Source organism: Petaurus breviceps, unplaced genomic scaffold (assembly GCF_028583685.1).
Source record: "Petaurus breviceps papuanus isolate PSGF00001 unplaced genomic scaffold, PetGlider_PUasm1.0 207, whole genome shotgun sequence".
In the NCBI taxonomy this organism is placed as follows: domain Eukaryota; kingdom Metazoa; phylum Chordata; class Mammalia; order Diprotodontia; family Petauridae; genus Petaurus; species Petaurus breviceps.
The window spans coordinates 31609405-31628630 of NW_027185850.1; the positions used below are offsets into that span (position 1 = coordinate 31609405).

Consider the following 19226-nt stretch of genomic DNA (forward strand, 5'->3'; position numbering starts at 1 on the left):
AAGAAAGAAAGAAAGAAAGAAAGAAAGAAAGAAAGAAAGAAAGAAAGAAAGAAAGAAAGAAAGAAAGAAAGAAACAAAGAAACAAAGAAAGAAACAAACAAAGAAACAAACAAAGAAAGAAAGAAACAAAGAAAGAAAGAAAGAAAGAAAGATCTAGGCAATAGATGGTCCTCATCCACTTGATCTTTTCTATGTGGATGGTAAAACCAAACTTAACTTTGAATAGTTATGGGAAGCCCTACAAGCCCCTTCTGGGGCTTGACACAATTAGTAAAGTGTCACCCACAGACAGGGACACTTAGACAACCTCACCATTCACTTGAAGAGAATTTCCCCTTGACTTGGATCTGTGCTACACCTCTTCTGTCACAGAAGTACATATCCTTGGTGAACATGAATCTCCTTATTTGATGTCCCACCTGATATTTCTCATTAGAGAGTGACTGAACATGTTATGTCCGATGTTGCACACTATATGTTGCTGAATATCAGTTAGTCAGTCAATATTTAAGTACTTACTATTTACTACCTACACAGGCCCTGTGCTAAGCACTGAGACTATAAAGAAAGGCAAGGGACAGTCCCTGCCCTTGGGGAGCTCACAATCTCATGGAAGATCTGCTTGTTCGCTCTTTCTCTCCTTACCAAGAATGATGGCCTGAATCATGTAGGACCGACTCTCCTAAAGATGGGAAAGTAAAGTAAGTCAGTAGGTCATGAAGGTCAGTAATTATTGACATTCTCTAAACTATCTTATTGCACTATGAATTAAATGGTTTGAGATTTTCTTCCACGCTTTTGTCATTTTGCCTTCATTGAATATAAGTCCCCCAAGGCTTTCACAATTGTGTCACCTCCAACATGGATCTCCTCTGTATAATACTTGGCCCAGACCAGTTACTTTTTCTACCTTTGTTCTATTTGCTGCCATTTCCACCTCTCCTAAAATCATATGTAGGACTATGGGGTCAGGGGCCCAAGGGTAGTGGTTCTCTTGCATTTTTCAACAGATTTATGCAGATTTTGTCCATGTTTCTTCTATTTGAGGCCTTTTCCCATTTCCATCTTTGAATACCCTTGTGATGACATTGCTAAAGGTTGGATCTCTTGCCAAGATTTCTTTAAACTGATTTTGCCCTCTGCTGCTTCTCTCCATGTTATGAAATGATACTTCTAATCATCCATGATCCCTTTTTGTAAGACTTTACAGACAAGTTTATAGTCTAACTTGATGTTATCTTTGGCAGCTTTCTCTGTTTAGTGAATCAGATGTTTGCTGCCAGAAGCCTTTTGAGACCTTTTTGATGTCCCTGTTGTCATAATAGATCTACATCATTTAAACTTCTCTATAAAATTGTCAGAGTCAATATTGGCGTCTTGTCTTCTGTCCATTTCCTATTTTTGGTTGCCAATTATTTGTTAAGGTAGCTCAGGATTGAATTGTTTCAAGTGTATGTCCCCTCTTCCTTCCATTCTTGTTCTTTCTTTATTGTGATGAGCATACTTTCTTAATAAATGCTGCCCTTTACTATCCTATTTCTCTTTAATGAGGTCTGCCTGCCAAGAGCTGTGGTCCAGTCATGAGTTTCATCCCACCAAGCAGGTCCAGTTCCTCCCCTGTCATCAGGACCCTCATTTCCTCTTTATTGTTGCCTGAAATGTGGCCGTTGATCTTAGGCTTTTGAAGTCACAGGTGGTACCACCAGCTTTTTCTCTTGCATTTTTTCCCCTCTTGTGAGTTTCTCACTGCTAGTCTTCTTTTACTGAAATTACCCCTGACAGCGCCTGGCTTCAGTGCAGTGAGGGGGGAGGGGAAAGGTAGGATGTGCATAGACAGTTTTCTCCAGCCCTTTATAAATTTTTTATTGTTTTTTTGCTTTTTGTAGGGGCAATTGGGGTTAAGTAACTCACCCAAGGTCACATGGCTAGTGAGTGTTGAGTGTCTGAAGCCGGATTTGAACTCAGGTCCTCCTGACTCCAGGGCTAGTGCTCTGTTCATTGTGCCACCTAGCCACCCTCCTTTATCCTTTTTTTGAAGAAAAGAAGATTATAAGACATGTTCTCACAACTATCAAGTTGATGAGATATGAAAAAGCCCCTTAATCAGACTGGTGGGCTTATGGGACGTCAGCCAATGACACCACACAGGGGACTTCTAGGGAGTGGCTGAGAGGACCAATCAATGCCTGAGGTCACTCTTCATCTTTCCCCCTGAGCCTTTACTAAGTGCAGTAAGGGGCAGCAGGGGATGTGTCTCTCCTTGTCCCATTGGCAATGATACTTGAATTCAACCTGAAAGGGGAATTCAAGGATCTGTTTCCTGGATCCACATCCTCCAACTGATGCAAGGATTCAGAATGTGAGTGTTTCTGCCAGGTTTCTGCAGAGCCCACTTGTAGGCTTGAGTTGAGTGAGTCCGTGTGAGCTCTTGAGGTCTGGTGCTGGGAACCGGGACACTGCAATGAGGAAGACACAGAATTATCTCCATATCTTTGATGGGGAGCCACCAACTACTGCTACAGTTGTCATCTTCTGATGCTTCCTGGTGACCTCTCACCTTCCAGTGCTTAATTTTATTCTCCCTTAGGGAGCCATTTCTTCCTCAGAGCCTCCCACTCCTTCCTTTTTGGCATGAGTTCTTAATTCATACCTCTAAAACTGAGGCTTTAGCCGTGCATTTAGGATTCAGATATATTTGAAATATTTTTGCTCTTGTTGAGTTGTTTCAGTCATATGGCAAAGATTCTGAAGTAGTTTGCCATTTCCTTCTCTAGCTCATTTTACAGATGAGGAATGAAGCCAGACTGCATTAAGTGACCTACCCAAAGTCACACAGTTAGTAAGTGTCTGGGGCTAGATTTGAACTCAAGTCCTGACTCCAGGCCCAGCATTCTATCCACTGTACCTTCTAGCTGCCCTTGAAATACATATTCATTAATTTATCAGATACTGACTTGGAAGATTCCTTGACCATAATATATTCTCCTTTACCAGTCAAGAAATCACAGATTGACTTAAGAAATCTGAGGATTTAAATAGCCTTTATCAAAGGGACTCCTAGAAACTTCTAGAAATTACCCCAGAGGGCAAATTTTGCATTAAAGTAACAAATCAAGAACCATATGTCTATAACAGAAAGGGAAAATGGTGACAAAAGGCAAAAGTACATTTTTCAGGTTGGCTAGGTGGTATAGTGAATAGAGCACTGGCCCTGGAGTCAGAAGGACCTGAGTTCAAATGCGGCCTCAGACACTTAACACTTACTAGCCTTGTGACCTAGGGCAAGTCACTTTATCCCAATTGCCTTGCCCTCTCCCCTCCAAAAAGAAAAAAAATACATTGTCAGTAGTAATCATCAAAATAATCTGGTGCTGCCTAAAAAATAGAGTAATGGATCAGTGGAAGAGATTATATATAAATACACAATACATAGTATAAATGACAATAGCAATCTAGTGTTTGATAAACCCAAAGACCCAAGCTTTTGGGTTAAGAAATTACTATTTGACGAAAACTGCTGAGGAAACTGGAAAGCAGTCTGGCAGAAACTAGATATAGACCAAAGTCTCACACTGCATACTAAGATAAGATCAAAATGGGTACATGATTTCGAAATTTTTTCCCTATGAATAATATTTTATTTTTCCAATAACATGTTAAAACAATTTTTAACATTCAGTTTTTTTTAATTTTGAGTTCCAAATGCTCTCATTCCCTCCCTCTCCTCCTCCCTCATTGAGAAGGCAAGAAATTTTATATAGGTTATACGTGTGCAATCAAGCAAAACATATTTCCATATTAGTCATGTTGTGAAAGAAACACAGACCAAAAGGAAACCCTACAAAATATAAAGTGAAAAATAGTATACTTTGGTCTGTACTCAGGCTCCATCAATTCTTTCTCTACAGGTGGATGTTATTTTTCATAGTGAGTCCTTCAGAATTGTCTTGGATCGTCATGTCAATCAGAGTAGCTAAGTCTTTCATAGTTGATCATCATTACAATATTGCTATCACTGTGCACAATGTTCTCCTGGTTCTGCTCACTTTACTTTGCATCAGTTCACATAAGTTTTCCCAGGTTTCTCTGAGAGTATCCTGCTCATCATTTCTTATAGCAAAATAGTATTCCATCACAATCATATATATCACAACTTGTTCAGCCATTCTTAATTGATGGACATCTCAATCTCCAATTCTTTGCCAACACATGACTTAGACATAAAGTGCTATATCACAAGCAAATTCAGAGAACATGGAAATTCTTACCTGTCAAGTCTATGAAAAAGGGAAGATTTTATGACCAAACAAGAGATAGGATCACAAGAAGTATAATGGATAATTTTCACTATATGAAATTTAAAATGTTTTGCACAAACAAAACCAATGCACCCAAAGCTAGAAAGAAAGCAGGATACTGGGGGAAATTTTTACTATAAGTTTCTCTAATAAAGGGCTCATTTATAAAAATATATAGGAAACTAGTCAAATTTATAAAAATAAGAGAAATTCACCAAATGAAAAATGGTCAAAGGATAAAAGTAGGCAATTTTGAGAAGAAGAAATCAAAGTTATCTATAGTCATATTTTTGAATGCTCTAAATCACTATTGATTAGAGAAATGCAAATTAAAACAACTCTGAGGTATCACCTCACACCTATCAGATTGGCTAACATGGCAGATGAGGAAAATGACAAATGCCAAGGGAATGTGGAAAATCAGGGACACTAATGCACTATTGGTGGAGTTGCAAACTAGTCTAACCATTACAGAAAACAATTTGGAACTATGCCCAAAGGGCTATAAAACCATATATACCCTTTGACCCAGCACTACTATGACTAGGTCTATATCCCAAAGAGATCAAAGAAAAAGGAAAAGGATCTATATGTACAAAAATACTTATAACAGCTATTTTTTCTGGTGGCAAAGAAGTGGAAATTGAGGGGATGCTCATTGGGAAACAGCTGAACAAGTTGTGGTATATGATTGTGACAGAATACTATTTTGTGATAAGAAATGATGAACAGGATGCTCCTGCTCATCATTTATTGATTTTTTTTTCATTTTTGGAGGGGAGGATTTTGTATTTCTAATGCTATATTTCATGAGCCCCACTTGTGTGCTTTCCCCTGTTATTATCAGTTTCTATCAGTCAGCTAGACTTAAGTAAGCTTTTTTAAAAGGTAGTAGAATAAGAACAATTAGTACAAACCTCCCTTTCCCAAAGGTCTGTGACATCCTCACCCACAAATACATACAAAGTCCAGGGGAGAGTGGGTTCAAGGTTACAGCTCAAAAGGGGAACTCACAGCTCTCAGAAGTCCTCTTGCTGGAGTCCTCAGGGTGTTGCCCTTAGGGAGCTTTTTTTTTTTTAAGCAATTGGGGTTAAGTAACTTGCTCAAGGTTACACGGCCAGTTATTATTTCTAGGTGTGGTACTGAGTATCTGAGCCCGGATTTGATCCAGGTCATCCCGACACTGGAGCTGGTGCTCTTACTCGCTGAGCCACCTGGCCACCCACCTTAGGGAGCTTTTTGATAAGCTCCTTGAAGAACTTTGAAGTTGCATGTCTCCCTGTGTCTTGTCTGTACCTGGCTCCTGATGCAGCCATTGCTGTCCTAGAGTCACCATTAAAATGCTGATGTCAGATGGGGGCTCACTTTGAGAAGTGTTGTGTGATTTGACCAGACAAGACTCTGGGAATCCGTTGAGAGCCCCCCAGCTTTGAAAACCCAGATGTTGATGCTTCCCTCTCTGGTAACTGACTAGGTATGGATGTAATGGTTGGACAGTTGGAGGCCTGTCTGCTTGATCTGTTTGTTTCTCTGTCTTGTAACTCCTGCTTGTAACCTGTCTGTATACTTTGAAGTTTGGGGTGCTGACTTTTTCCCCTGAACTAGCTGTGATTATATGTTTGATTGATTAAAGCAAGATTGAAACAAAAAATGCTGATGAAAATTCCAAATCTTCCATTTGTACAAAGTTCAAGAGGTCTTCCTCTGGCTTGCTCAGGGTGAGTGGAGAGAGAGGAAAACTGAAGTCATGGTAGGCTAGGGCTTGGGCTAGAGCTAGGGCTAGGGTTAGGGCCACCTTTCTTTTTCTTCCTCCTGCCAAATGATTCCTTTTCAGGGATTTGACTGGAAACTTCTCTTCTACACTATTAGATGCTTGAACCTCTGGGTTCTGAATTAGTCTGCTATTTTTTAAAGACACCTCACAAGATGTGACAAATATTATGCAATAATATTTGACTTCATCCAATAACTTTCAAAAATTACTTATCCTTTTTTGTGTCCTGGACCCCTTTGCCTTCTAGCAAAGCCTACAGACCTCTTCTCGAAATCAGGTTTGTAAATGCATAAAATAAAGTACATAATATTGCAAAGGAAACCAATTATATTGAAATATAATAATTTTTTTAAAAACCCTAGATGATTGGACCCAGGTTAAGAACCCTTGGTCTAGACCCAGAAATACCACTACTAGGTCTGTATTTCAAAGAGATCAAAGAAAACAAGAAAGGACAAAAATTATTTACAGCACCTCTTTTTGTGGTGACAAAGAATTAGAAATTAAGGGCATGCCCATCATTTGGGGAATGGCTAGACAAGTTGTGGTATATGATTGTGATGGAATACTGTTGTGCTATAAGAAATGACAAACAGAATGGTTTCAGAGAAACCTGGGAAGACTTATATGAACTGAAATCATTGCGGTTTTGTGGTGTGTTGTGGCAGCACCATCTCAAAGAATTCAGAGTCAGATCACCTCTAATCCAGGTGCAGACATTTATTGAGTATTGATGTCCACTCCTCTCCAACGGATACTGTGGTTTCTGTTTTAAGGGGATAAGGAGAAGGCCTATGGCTAGGTACTTGCTTCTTAGATCCTTGCCCGTCTCCAAGAAGAGAACCAGGCTAGATTCAGATCTATCTGCCCCTTCAAATATTGCTGGTCTGGGAGTACAAATTTGGTTCAAAACAAAATCTATTTACCTGGTCACTACCCCTTAGTCTATACTAACTTACTACCACCATTGGCATCTTGAGTGTTTAGCATAGTGCCCGGTATATAAGTAGGCACTTAATAAATGTTTATTGACTGACTAACCCACCTGTCCTTTCCTCCAAACACTACTTCACAAAAAATCATTACAAATATCGAAATAATGAGTAAACTCACTAATCCAAGCAAAATGCAAAGAGGAATTGGAGAAGTTACATAGAATAAAATACATGAACTCTCTACCCAGGCTTGAGATATCACAGTTCAAAGCAGGAGATAGGCCCCAGTACCAGCCAAAGGCCAAAGTGTTTCTCCAAACGCTCCAGGGAGGTGAGCTGGGAATCAGGGGCATATTGAGGAGCTTCCCCTACATATCTGCAGCTTCCCAAGTCTTTCTCTTCATATGTCTTCTGAGTAGGAAGCCTCTCCTTGAAGTATCTCTGGCACTAACTAACTCCACCCCTATGCTGGCCCACACCATTCCATCAGCATTCTTTCCATCAGCTTGCTATCTCCTTCTGCATTTTTAATGACAAACAAAAGGCTCCAGACTCAGAAAGCTGGATTCTCTATGTAGCCTCTATTAGCCTAAAACGATAACTTCTTGTAGTTTAAAAGTCAGAGCCCTAGAAAATTCAGCTTGTCACGAAGATCTTTTAATTTCCTTTTAAGTTGAAATTTCTTTTTTTTTTTTTTTGCATCTCCACAGAAGGGCCCCGAATCCATCTGGCTCTGCCCTCTTCCTTTCTTCCCCTCACCCCTCTGTGTTACAGTCTTCTACTTTCCAGTTTCTGACAAGGGTCAAGTTTACCCTTGTCCACCTAGATCCCCCCTCCCCGCTGAAGCCCCACTTCTCTTGTATATTTTTAGGAACATTTCCTTGTCCCTCATCACTGGAGTGTGGAGAGGCATTACTCCAGTCCATTGAGATTCATTTTCAGGAAATTCAACCTGTACTTGGAAAACAGAGAAAAGCCACTTGAATGTGGCAGAAGGACAAACCACACACAATGCACATCATTGTGAAATTTTTGTTACTCCCTGTGGCATTTGGAACTGCCCTTATCCCAATTAGCTAATCAATATACATTTATTAAGCACCTGTTGTGTGTCAGCTACCTTTCTAGGTCCTGGAGATACAAAGACAAAAGTGAGAAAGGTTCTGTCTTCAAGTTTCCATTCTACTGGAAGGATATAATATGTTCACAGACAGTACATACGAGATAGAGTGGTGGATAGTTGGTTAGTCCCTGGGCGTGGAGTCAGGAAGACTCATCTTCCTGAGTTCAAATCTGGCCTCAGACATTTGCTAGCTGTATGACCCTGGGCAAGTCACTTAACCCTGTTTGCCTCAGTTTCCTCATCTGTCAAATGAACTGGAGAAAGAAATGACAAACCCCTCCAGTGGCAGTATCTCTGCCAAGAAAACCCCAAATAGGGTCAACAAGGGTCAAACACAACTGAAAAAAAAATGACTGAAAAACAACAGTACATATGGACTACATACAGAGTAATAATAATAGCTATCATTTGAATATATAATATATTGAATAATAATAACTGGCATTTGAAAGTTGCAAAGCACTTTATAAATATTCCTCACAACGAGTCTGCAAGGTAGACGCTATTGCGTTCCTCATTTTGTAAGTGAGGAAACTGGGCAGGCAGACTGAGCGATTGCCCATGGTTACAAAACTAAGTCAGGATTGGAGGCAGGATTCCAATTCAGGTCTTCCTGACTCCAGATCCAGTACTCTCATCGTTGAGCCGCCTAGATGCCTGGGATGTTGGGGGGAGGCACCAACAACTGGAGGAATCAAGAGAGGCCTTTGGAAGGAAGAGTATTTGAACTGATGCTTGAGGGGAGTTGGGAGTTTGAAGAGACAGAAGAGAGGAGGAAGAACACTGAAGGCATGGGGGTTAGTTTAGGCAAAGAAACAGAGGTCAAAGGGTATGTGAAAGAAAGTCATGCATAGCGACCTGTAGTGAAACCTAGAAGGTCAGCTGGAGCCAGGCTGTGAAGGGTTTTAAAGGCCAAATAGGGGCATTCATATTTTATCTTAGAGGCAATGGGGAGCCACTGAATCTTGTTGAGAGGAGGAGTTACATAGTCAGATATGAACTTTGTAGGAAAATCATGTTGACAGCTATTTGGAGGATGGACTGGAGAGGGGAGAGACTGGAGGCAGTTTACGAAACTCTTAGAGTAGTCTGAGGGAGAGGTGTTGTGGGCCTGGACTAGGGTGGTAGCAGTGTGATTGGAGAGAAGGAGTCCAATGCCAGAGATGTTGTAAAGGTAAGATTACAAAACCTGGCAATTGAGGGGCTAGGGTCAGGGATAAGGAGAACTGGGATGACTTAAGTAGTGGGCCTGAGTGACTGAGAAAATGGGTGATGGCGTCTGTGATAGAAATAGGGAAGTTAGGGCATGGCTTGGTGGTGTAGTGAATAGAGCACTGGCCTTGGAGTCAGGAGGACCTGAGTTCAAATTTGGCGTCAGACACTTAACACAAAAACCAGCCGTGTGACCTTGGGCAAGTCACTTAACCTCAATTGCCCTCCAAAAAGCAAAAGCAAAACCAAAAAGAAATAGGGAAGTTAGGAAGGCTGTGTGTTTCAGAAGAAGTTGATAATTTCTATTTTAGATGAGTTGAAAGCAAGAAATATGTAGGACATTCAGTTGGAGACAAACTAGAGCTTAATAGAGACATAATGACTCGATGTGTAGGTCTGGGAATCAAATGCATGACTGAGATAGATGGAGAGAGAGACACACACACAGAGACAGAGAGAGAGAATCAGAGACAGAGACAGACAGAGATAGAGAGACAGAGAGGATAAAAGAGACCATGGCAGAACTGGGGGGGACCCCCATCCAAAGTAGGTGGGACAAAGGACTCATGATCCTGCCAAAGAGACTGAGAAGGTACCTCCCTGATAAGAAGTAATCAGGTTTTTCAACTCTTAGCTACCACATCACACTTATCAGATTGGCTAACATGACAAAACAAAAAATTATAAATGCTGGAAAGATGTGGGAAAATTGGAACACTAATGCATGGTTGGTAGAATTGTATATAGATCCAATCATTCTGGAGAGCATTTTGGAATTATAACCAATGGCTATAAAAATGTGCATACCCTTTGACCCAGCAATACCACTTCCAGGGCTGTATCCCAAAGAGATCATAGAAATGGGAAAGTGACCCACATGTACAAAAATATTTATAGAGGCTCTTTTTGTAGTGGCCAAGAATTCGAAATTGAGGGGATGCCCATCAGTTGGGGAATGGCTGAACAAGTTGTGGTATATTAATGGGATGGAATACTATTGTGCTATAAGAAACGATGAGCAGGCAGACTTCAGAAAAACCTGGAAAGAGTTATATGAACTTATGCCAAGTGAAGTGAGCAGAACCAGGAGAACATTGTACACAGTAACAGCACTATGATGACTGACTTTGATAGACTTAGCTCTTCTTAGCCATGCAAAAACAAAGACAACTCCAAAGGACTCATGATATAAAACGCTGTCCACATCCAGATAAAGAACTATGGAGTCTGAATGCAGATTGAAGCATATTATTTGCTCTCTCTCTTTTTTTTTTTTGCTTGTTTCTTCTTTCTTGTGGTTTTTCCCATTAGTTATAATTCTTCTTTACAACATGACTAATATGAAAATAGGTTCAATATGAAAGTATAAGTAGAGCCTGTATCAAACTGCATGCTGTCTTGGGGTGGGGGGAGGAAAGAGATGGGGAGAAAATTTGGAACTCAAAATCTTATAGAAATAAATGCTGAAAACCAAAAATTAATTAATTAATTAGAAAAAAAGATTTTTAAAAGTAATCAGATTTTTATAGGCAGCTAAACAGTATAGTAGATGGAGTACTAGGCTGTCGGGAAGACCTGAGTTCAAATTCAGTCCCAGATACTTACTAGCTGTGTGACCCTAGGTAAGTCACTTAAACCCTATATGTCTCGGTTTCCTCAACTGTAAAATGACAGGGTTGTTATGAGTTTCAAATGAGATATCTGTAAAGAATCTAGCACCATGGAAAGGGGAAGAGGAAGGGAACAAGCATGTATTAGACCCCTACTGTGCACCAGGCATTTTGATAAGCACTTTCTGCCTACATTTCATTTGAACTTCACAATAACCCCGCGATGCTATTATGCTCCTAATTTTATAGTTGATGAAGCAGTAGGAGAGCATTTACTCCTGTCTGCTACTTTTCTTGTAACCATATTCATCCTTATTATCTTGAGATTTAAGTTATTCAAGAATGTGTTTGGTTATTCCCTTATTAACCACTAAAGTTGCTACAGCTTTCTCCTTAATTAAACGTTATCTCTAAGCCCCCAAACCAGGTTAATAAATATTATTTATTTAGACAGCTGGAGAAATATCTTTTCCCATAAGCAGTTGCTCAGCCTTCACAACACATCAAAGTCCCCAGTCTTCCAGGCTTAAATATCAAAGTTACTAGCTTTATAATTTATTAACAGTGTAACAAATAATAAAACAAAGACATAATTATTTATAAAGTTTCAACGGAGAAAGATCACAGCCAGAGTCACCTCTAACCATCCCTTTAACGGCTGACTTCTCCATTCTGCAAGCAAAGTACCGACTCCAAAGAGCGACCCAGGCTTCTCAGGAATTCCCTTTGCGATGTTTCTTCACAATGTCGTGGAGGGCTGTCCAAGAAGAACCCTTTTCTGACCACATGAAGCAGGGCCGCCTGGCGCAGTCCTCTTCCGGGACTTTGGAGTGTGCACAGATACTTGGTAACTGTTTCCTGTCTGTGTGCTTGGTGGTGAAGAAAAGGACTTTTAATTGGCTGTAGAGTGGGACCTGGGTGTGCATTTCCAAAGGCACTAATCAGCCCAAGTGAGGTCTTTGTCCTTCCTGTCTGGCTGCTTTCAAATGAGGGGTCAGGAAGTGCTGTAAGCCTCCAGGAAGGGAAAGATAAAGAGAAGGACCAGGAGAGAGAGGAAGAGGAAGGGGGAGGGAAGGGGGGCAGAGACAAAGGGAGACAGGGAGAGAGAAACTAGTGCCACCCAATTTGACATGAAGCCATGACTACATGGCCTCACTGTTGCTTCTATCCCTCTTGTATATATTCTCTCCTGATTTAGATGAAGGAATATTGGGGATAGAAGAGATTAGGCTGTGACTTTGTGAGTTTTGAAATGTCAAAAGAGCAAGGCATCAGATGTCCAGTGACAGGATTCCATGCCAGAGCAGCCAAACCCAATGATTTTGAAGCCCAAGTGATCCACATGATGCAACCTAGACTCAATACTAGGTTGTATGAGTGAAGGAAGAATTCTGTCTGTTGGCTTTGGAAATGAATTTGATTGCTATAAATGCCTTGCAGGAATTTGTTTTAAGGTTCGGCCCACTCTACCCAGGAACTGAGATGGTCTAGAGGAGAGTGTGCAATGAGTCCACGTCCAAGTACTTCACTTCTTGCTACGGTTTCTCAGTAAATATTCCTTTGTAAAAGCCAGTTGGTACAAGTTGATTGAATACTTTGTTGTTGTCCAGTCATTTTCAGTTGTGTCTGACTTGTTATGATCCTGTTTGGGGCTTTCTTGGCAATGATACTGGAGTGGTTTGCCATTTCCTTCTCCAGCTCATTTTACAGATGAGGAAACTGAGGCAGACAGGGTCAAGTGACTTGCCTGGGATTATACAACTAGAGAATGTCTGTGGATGGATTTGAACTCAAGAAAGGGAGTTTTCCTGACTCCAGATCTGGCACTCTATCCACTGTGCCACCTAACTGCCCCTTTGATTGAAGACCAGGGAGTGTGAATCATTGGTGACTGATATTGAGGAGAACACAGCTGGAATCGAAGCTTGAGGCAAAAGCATTAGAAAGAAAGACACTGCCAATTGTAATAGTAATGAAATTTGAAGATCCCTTTGTATTACCAAGCTAACAGGTACTTAGCACTTAGTTTCAAATTAATCCTCTGTAAAAAAAAAAAAGGTATGAACCCATGTTGCTGTAACAGGAAGGGGCTGAACAGGGAAGAGCTGATACTGTATATAAGGAAAAGCCGAAGGTGGGAGGGTCAGAATTTCTTGGGGTAAGCATTGTGGGAGCATAGCAGCTGCTGGCAGAGAGAGAGAGACAGAGAGAGACAGAGAGAGAGAGAGAGAGACAGACAGACAGACAGACAGACAGACAGAGAGACACAGAGAGAGACACAGAGACAGAGAGAGACAGAGAGAGAATTTCTCTCAGTGGACATCTGGAGGCTGGGCTGCTACTGTTGGACTGAGAATTGAGAAGAGAAATAACACAGAACTGACACAAAACTCGAACTTGTGGTGGCAACACTTCTTCCAAGAACCAGGCTGAGGAGCTACAAACTTCTTCTAGAAGCTGCTGAAGACCAAGGAAGCATGACTGTGGTGCCAATACTCTGTACAAATGTTGTTGTGACTTTGTTAATGTGCATGGATGTTACTGTGGCTTTTGTTAAGCTTTGTCTTCCTGGGAACATAGACCGTGAGAGATTTGAGGTGGACTGGACACTGTGAGCTTCAATATGGAGCAGGAACTGCATGGAGAGCTGGACAAGGAAGTGGGAGCTGTCTGCCTTTGAACTCAGGTGGCAGTTGGTTAGATTCAGGCAGGAGTTGGGACCATAGAAGAGGAACCATGGAAGCTGATAGTCTACCTTGAGTCAAGATGAAAAGACCTCTCTGTGGGTACTGAGTAGTGACTGATGAAATTGTAATTTACTTGTTACATAGGGGTGGATGGCCCTTGTACTTTCCACTACCCCTTAAGAGGGTACTGAGTAGTGACTGATGAAATTGTAACTTAATTGCATTCCATGGGTGGAGGACTTTGACTTTTGTACTTTGTGTCCCTTAAGGAGGCAAACCTCCTTAAGGATGATTGAATGATTGAGTTACTAAATGATTATACTTTGTTTAAAACTGTGTGGCCACTTTGGTGAAAACTATGTGGCCATTTTAGTGATAAGCTGTTGAGTTATGATATGGTGAATGCTGTATTTTGATTTTCTGTGAGTGTTTTGCTCTGATTTGTTATTGAATAAATACAGAGTTTGCTTTGCTATATAATCAGAACCTTAAAAGTTGTTCACAGCAGTAATCCTCTGGAAAGCTGCTCATGCTTTCCTTTACACCAATACCTCAGGGATACCTCTAGACTCTAAGAGGATAGGAAATAGCCATGCTCAGGGGATTGGACCCATCAGTGGGAGTGGGAGTTGGGAGAGTTGCCCTGGAGCATATACTACTATGAGATTAAGAATGAAAACAATTCTCTTCATCTCCCTTCTCTCTGTCTTTTCACAGTTTCTCCCAGTAGTTACAATCCAATCTCTTTACAAATAGCAATTAATCTCCATCTCAGGTGGAGAAGAGATGGTGGAGAAAAGGCAGAAACTCACTTGAGCTCTCCCAAATTCCCTTCCAAACAACTTTAAATAATGCATCACAACAAATTCTGGAGCTGCAGAACACACAAAGGGATGGGATGGGACAATTTTCCAGTCTAAGACAAGTTGGAAGGTCAGCAGAAAAGATCTATAGCACCAGGGTGAGAGTGGAGTGCTGGCAGGCCACATCCAAAAAACCAGCAACAGAACTTGGGAGTGACTGAATCAGTGGTGGCAGTGATTGTTTCCAGAGGTCCCAATCCAGAGATCATAAGGGGATCAGATAACTGGTCATAAGGAGATTACAGGGGTCCCTTTGCTGAGACTGGATGCAGGACTCTGTTGTATTGCCCATCTGCGGATCTGGGTCATAGTTCTGAGTCATGGTCCTAGGGTGAGGAGGAACATTAACACACCAGAGCTTGAAGCTGCAGGAGAATGGGGGACCATGGTCACAATCCAGAGCAGAAAATAATACTTGTGGTCACTAACAGACCAGAGCACAGGCAAAGAGAGTAGTAAACACAGCTCTCCTTAGTTCATACCATCTTGGAAGAACTGAAAATTTACAGATCCCCAAAACTAGCTCCACAAAAAAACCTTGAAGCTTGTCACAGTGCCCCCCATCCCCCCAGCAGCAGAACTTTAATATAAACTTTAATGTGAAGTTAAAAGTCAAGAAACAAGAAGGAAAAATGAGGAAACAACAAAAAAAGATCCAGATCATAGAAAGTTACTATGGTGAAGGGAAGATCAAAACACAAGCTCAGAAGACAACAGAATCAAAACTGCTACATCCAAAGTCTCAAAGAAATGTATGAATTGGTCTCAGGACCAAAAAGAATTCCTGGAAGAATTCCAAAAGGATTTGGAAAATAAAGTAAGAGAGGTAGAAGAAAAATTGGGAAAAGAAAGACAGTGATGCAAGAGAATCATGAAAAAGAGAGTCAATACCTTGGTAAAGGAGGCACAAAAAATACTGAAGAAAATAATACCTTAAAAAACAGACTAGGCCAAATGGTAAAAGAGGCACAAAAATTCACTGAAAGGAAGAACACTTTAAAAAGTGAAATTGGCCAAATGCAAAAAGGAGGTATAAAAGTTCACTGAAGAAAATTATTCCTTAAAAATTAGAATTGGGCAAGTAAAAGCTAATGACTCCATGAGATATCAGGAAGCAATAAAACAAAATAAAAAAATGAAAAAATAAAAGAAAATGTAAAACATTTCATTGGAAAAACAGCTGGCTTGAAAAATAGATCAGGATACACAAGTTAAAAATTATTGGGCTACCTGAAAGCCATGATTGAAAAAAGAGCCTTGACATCATCTTTCAAGAAATTACCTGGAAAACTGCCCTGATCTTCTAAAACCAGAGAGTAAAATAGAAATGAAAAGAATCCACCAATTACCTCCAGAAAGAGAACCCAAAATAAAAACTATCAGGAATATTACAACCAAATCAAGAGCTCCCAGGTCAAGGAGAAAATATTGCAAGCAGCCAGAAAGAAACAATTTAAGTATCATGGGGTCACAGTAGGGATAACAAGATTTAACAGCTTCTACATTAAAAGATCAGTTGTCTTGGAATATAATATTCTGGAGTGCAAAGGAGCTAGGATTATAACCAAGAATCACCCAGCAAAACTGAGTAAAATCCTTTGGGGGGAAAAAATAGACATTCAGAGAAACAGAGGACTTACAAGCATTCCTAACGAAAAGACCAGAACTGAATAGAAAATTTGACTTTCAGATATAAGCCTCAAGAGAAGCATAAAAAGGTAAACAGGAAAGAGAAATCATGAAGGATTCAATAAAGTTAAGCTGATTACATTCCTACATGAGATGATACTTGTAATTCCTAAGAACTTTCTCGTTATTAGGGTGGTTAGAGGGAGTCTACACAGATGGCAAGGGTTTAATACGATGTGTGAAAGAGTTTATATAGTAGAGGGGAAGAGGGGAGATATGGGGGAGAAGCAGCACTTGAACCTTACTTTCACTAGAATTGGCTCAAAGAGGAAATAATATATACACTCTGAGTATAGAAATCTATATTACTCTTCAGGAAAGTAGGAGGGAAAGGCGATAAAAGAAGTTGGGGGGAAGCTGATAAGAAGGAAGGGTGGATTTGGGGAGGGTATGATCAGAAGAAAAACATTTTTGAGGATAGACAGGGTGAAAGGAGAGAGTAGAATAAATGGGTTAGTGAGTAGGATGGAGGGAAATACAGTTAGCAATCATAACTGTGAAAAAAATTTACAGCAAGTATCTGATAGCCTCATTTCTCAAATATATAGAGAACTGAGTCAAATTTATAAAAATAAGAAACATTCCTTAATTGATAAATGGTCAAAGTATATGACAAAGTTTTCAGACAAAGTAACCAAAGCTATCTATAGTCATATGAAAATGCTCTAAATCTCTACTGATTAGAAAAACGCAAATTAAAACAACTGAGTACTCCCCTTCACCTATCAGATTGGCTAATGTGACAGAGAAGGAAAATGATAAGTGATGGAGGGGATGTGGAAAAATTGAGACACTAATGCATTGTTCATGGAGTTGTGAACTGATTCAACCATTCTGAAGAGCAATTTGGAACTATGTCCAAAGGGCTATAAAACAGTGCACATCCTTTGGCTCAGCAATACCACAGTTAGGTCAGTATCCCAAAGATATTTTTTTTAAAAAGGAAAAGTACCTATATGTACAAAAATATTTATAAAAGCTCTTTTAGTGGTGGCAAAGAATTAGAAATTGAGAGGTTGCTCACCAATTGGGGAATTACTGACTAAGTTGTGGAATATGATGGTAATACTATTGGAATACTATGGAATACTATTGTGCTATAAGAAATGATAAAAAAAAGAAATGATGAGCAGGAAGATTTCAGAAAAACCTGCAAATACTTACATGAACTGATGCAAAGTGAAATGAGCAGAATCAGGGGAACATTGTGCACAGTAACAATGATCAACTGTGAATGACTTAGCCATTCACAACAATGTAATGATCCAAGACAAATCCAAAGAACTTATGATGAAAAATGCCATCTACCTCCAGAGAAAGAACTGATGGACTCTGAATGTAGATCAAAGCATGCTTTTTAAACTTTCTTTCTTTTTCTTCTTTTTTTAAACTGTTTTTTTCCCTAACATGACTAGCAAGGAAATATGTGTTTTGCATGACTGCACATGTATAACCTGCATTAAAGTGCTTGCCTTCTCAATGAGGGGGGAAGGAAGGGAGGGAAGGAGAGAATTTGGAACTTGATATTTTAAAAATTGTTTTTACATGTAATAGGAGGAATAAATAATAATTTTTTTAAAAAACAAAACCATTCCATCTCCTCTCAGACTCCTCATAGATTAAAGTTTAAATGTACCATTTCCTCTTTTGCTTCTCATGTAATAGCAGCTAAACTGTCATTGCCCAAAGTGCCAAAACCTATTAAAGATTCAGCAAAAGGGTCTACTCTCTGTTTAGGAGCTATGATGGAAGCTGGAAGGAAAGAGAGAAGGGACGCAGTCCAGAGGGAACCCATTGGGGACGAGGGACTGGGAGAGCACATACACAAAGGGTAGGTCAAGACTGCTGCTGCAGCAAAGGAGACTAAGAAGATGCTTCCTGGAAAGGAATAGTCAGGTTTGCTACCTGCATCATCCTGGTGCCTGCCTCTTCCTGTGCCCAGGTCGATCATGACCTTGATTGGCTTCTTCAAGCTTCTGTAGGCTATCAGCCAGTGACCCCATCACATCTCCATGGAGAATAAAGTCCGTTCTCTGAAACAGAGAAGGGTCTGTTCCAGGAACTCTGAACAAGCGGGAACATTGGAACTGTTTCTTTAAGTATTTGAAGGAAGTACTAGGCTTATTCTGGTTACCCCCAAAGAGCTGAGTCAGGAGAAAGAGCAGGAAAAGCTTCCTGACACCTGGAGCTGCCACAGAGTGAAACAAACCACCTCAGGAGGTGGTGACATCCCCGTCCTTGGAAGTCTGCAAGCAGAGGCTAGATACCTGCTTGGCAGGGATGCTATGGAGAGACGCCTACTTTGGATAGGTGTCCAGGATTCAGTGATGTTGAAGGCACTATTTAGAAGCAGCTACTCTTCTGATGGCTTCATTTTCTGGGATTCCAGCTCTTAGGACGAACCCTCCAAAGCCCTGCTGGTCTGGCTGCCTGGGCCTCACCTGCCTGCCTCTGCTAGCAGGGAGTCCTGGGGACCTCTTCTTCAGCCAGGGCTCACATGTGGCATCAAGAACCAAGCTTGAGGCCAAAGCCCTGCTTTTCTCCTGGACCGCGGGCTGATCTCTCCAAGCCAGACCTAACCCCTTCCCCCCTGCTGCTGCTGGCCTGCCTGTTCCAGGCCTCTTTCCTTCACCTCCCCTCTCTTGCCTTCCTCACACTTTACTCCCCTCTCTTCTCAGAATGGGGGGTTGTGGTCAGGGCCCCACCCCAGCAGCTGACTCACACACCTGCCTCAAGGTGGGCCACTTTTTCTTAGAAAGCCCAGGACCCCCCTGCCTGGGCTCCTTTTCCCCACATGAACACTTTCTAGATGATGGAGATCTATCAGTCAGGGAGAACTCACCTGAGGTTAGGCAAAGGCAGATTCAAAATAAAGGGAGAAAAGTAATAAGCTTCTGTAGAACACCCCTGCAGACATACTACCATCCTCCAGAGTCTACCCCCACTCACTACCCATCCCTCCCACCCCCTATGTCATACACCTCTGCCATCATACCACATGTGCCTACCATCCCTTCCCACCTCTACACACCATT

At 40.9% G+C, this 19226-nt stretch overlaps 1 long non-coding RNA gene across 1 annotated transcript; it reads right to left on the reverse strand.

Annotated features, from left to right (window-relative positions):
• Positions 1 to 1837: 1837 nt before the first annotated feature.
• Positions 1838 to 11854, reverse strand: LOC138164852 (uncharacterized). Its single transcript, XR_011169203.1, has 2 exons — positions 11590 to 11854; positions 1838 to 2456 (listed from the first exon to the last, which is right to left on the reverse strand). It is a non-coding gene; the product is annotated as an uncharacterized lncRNA (long non-coding RNA).
• Between the last annotated feature and the right edge of the window lie 7372 nt (positions 11855 to 19226).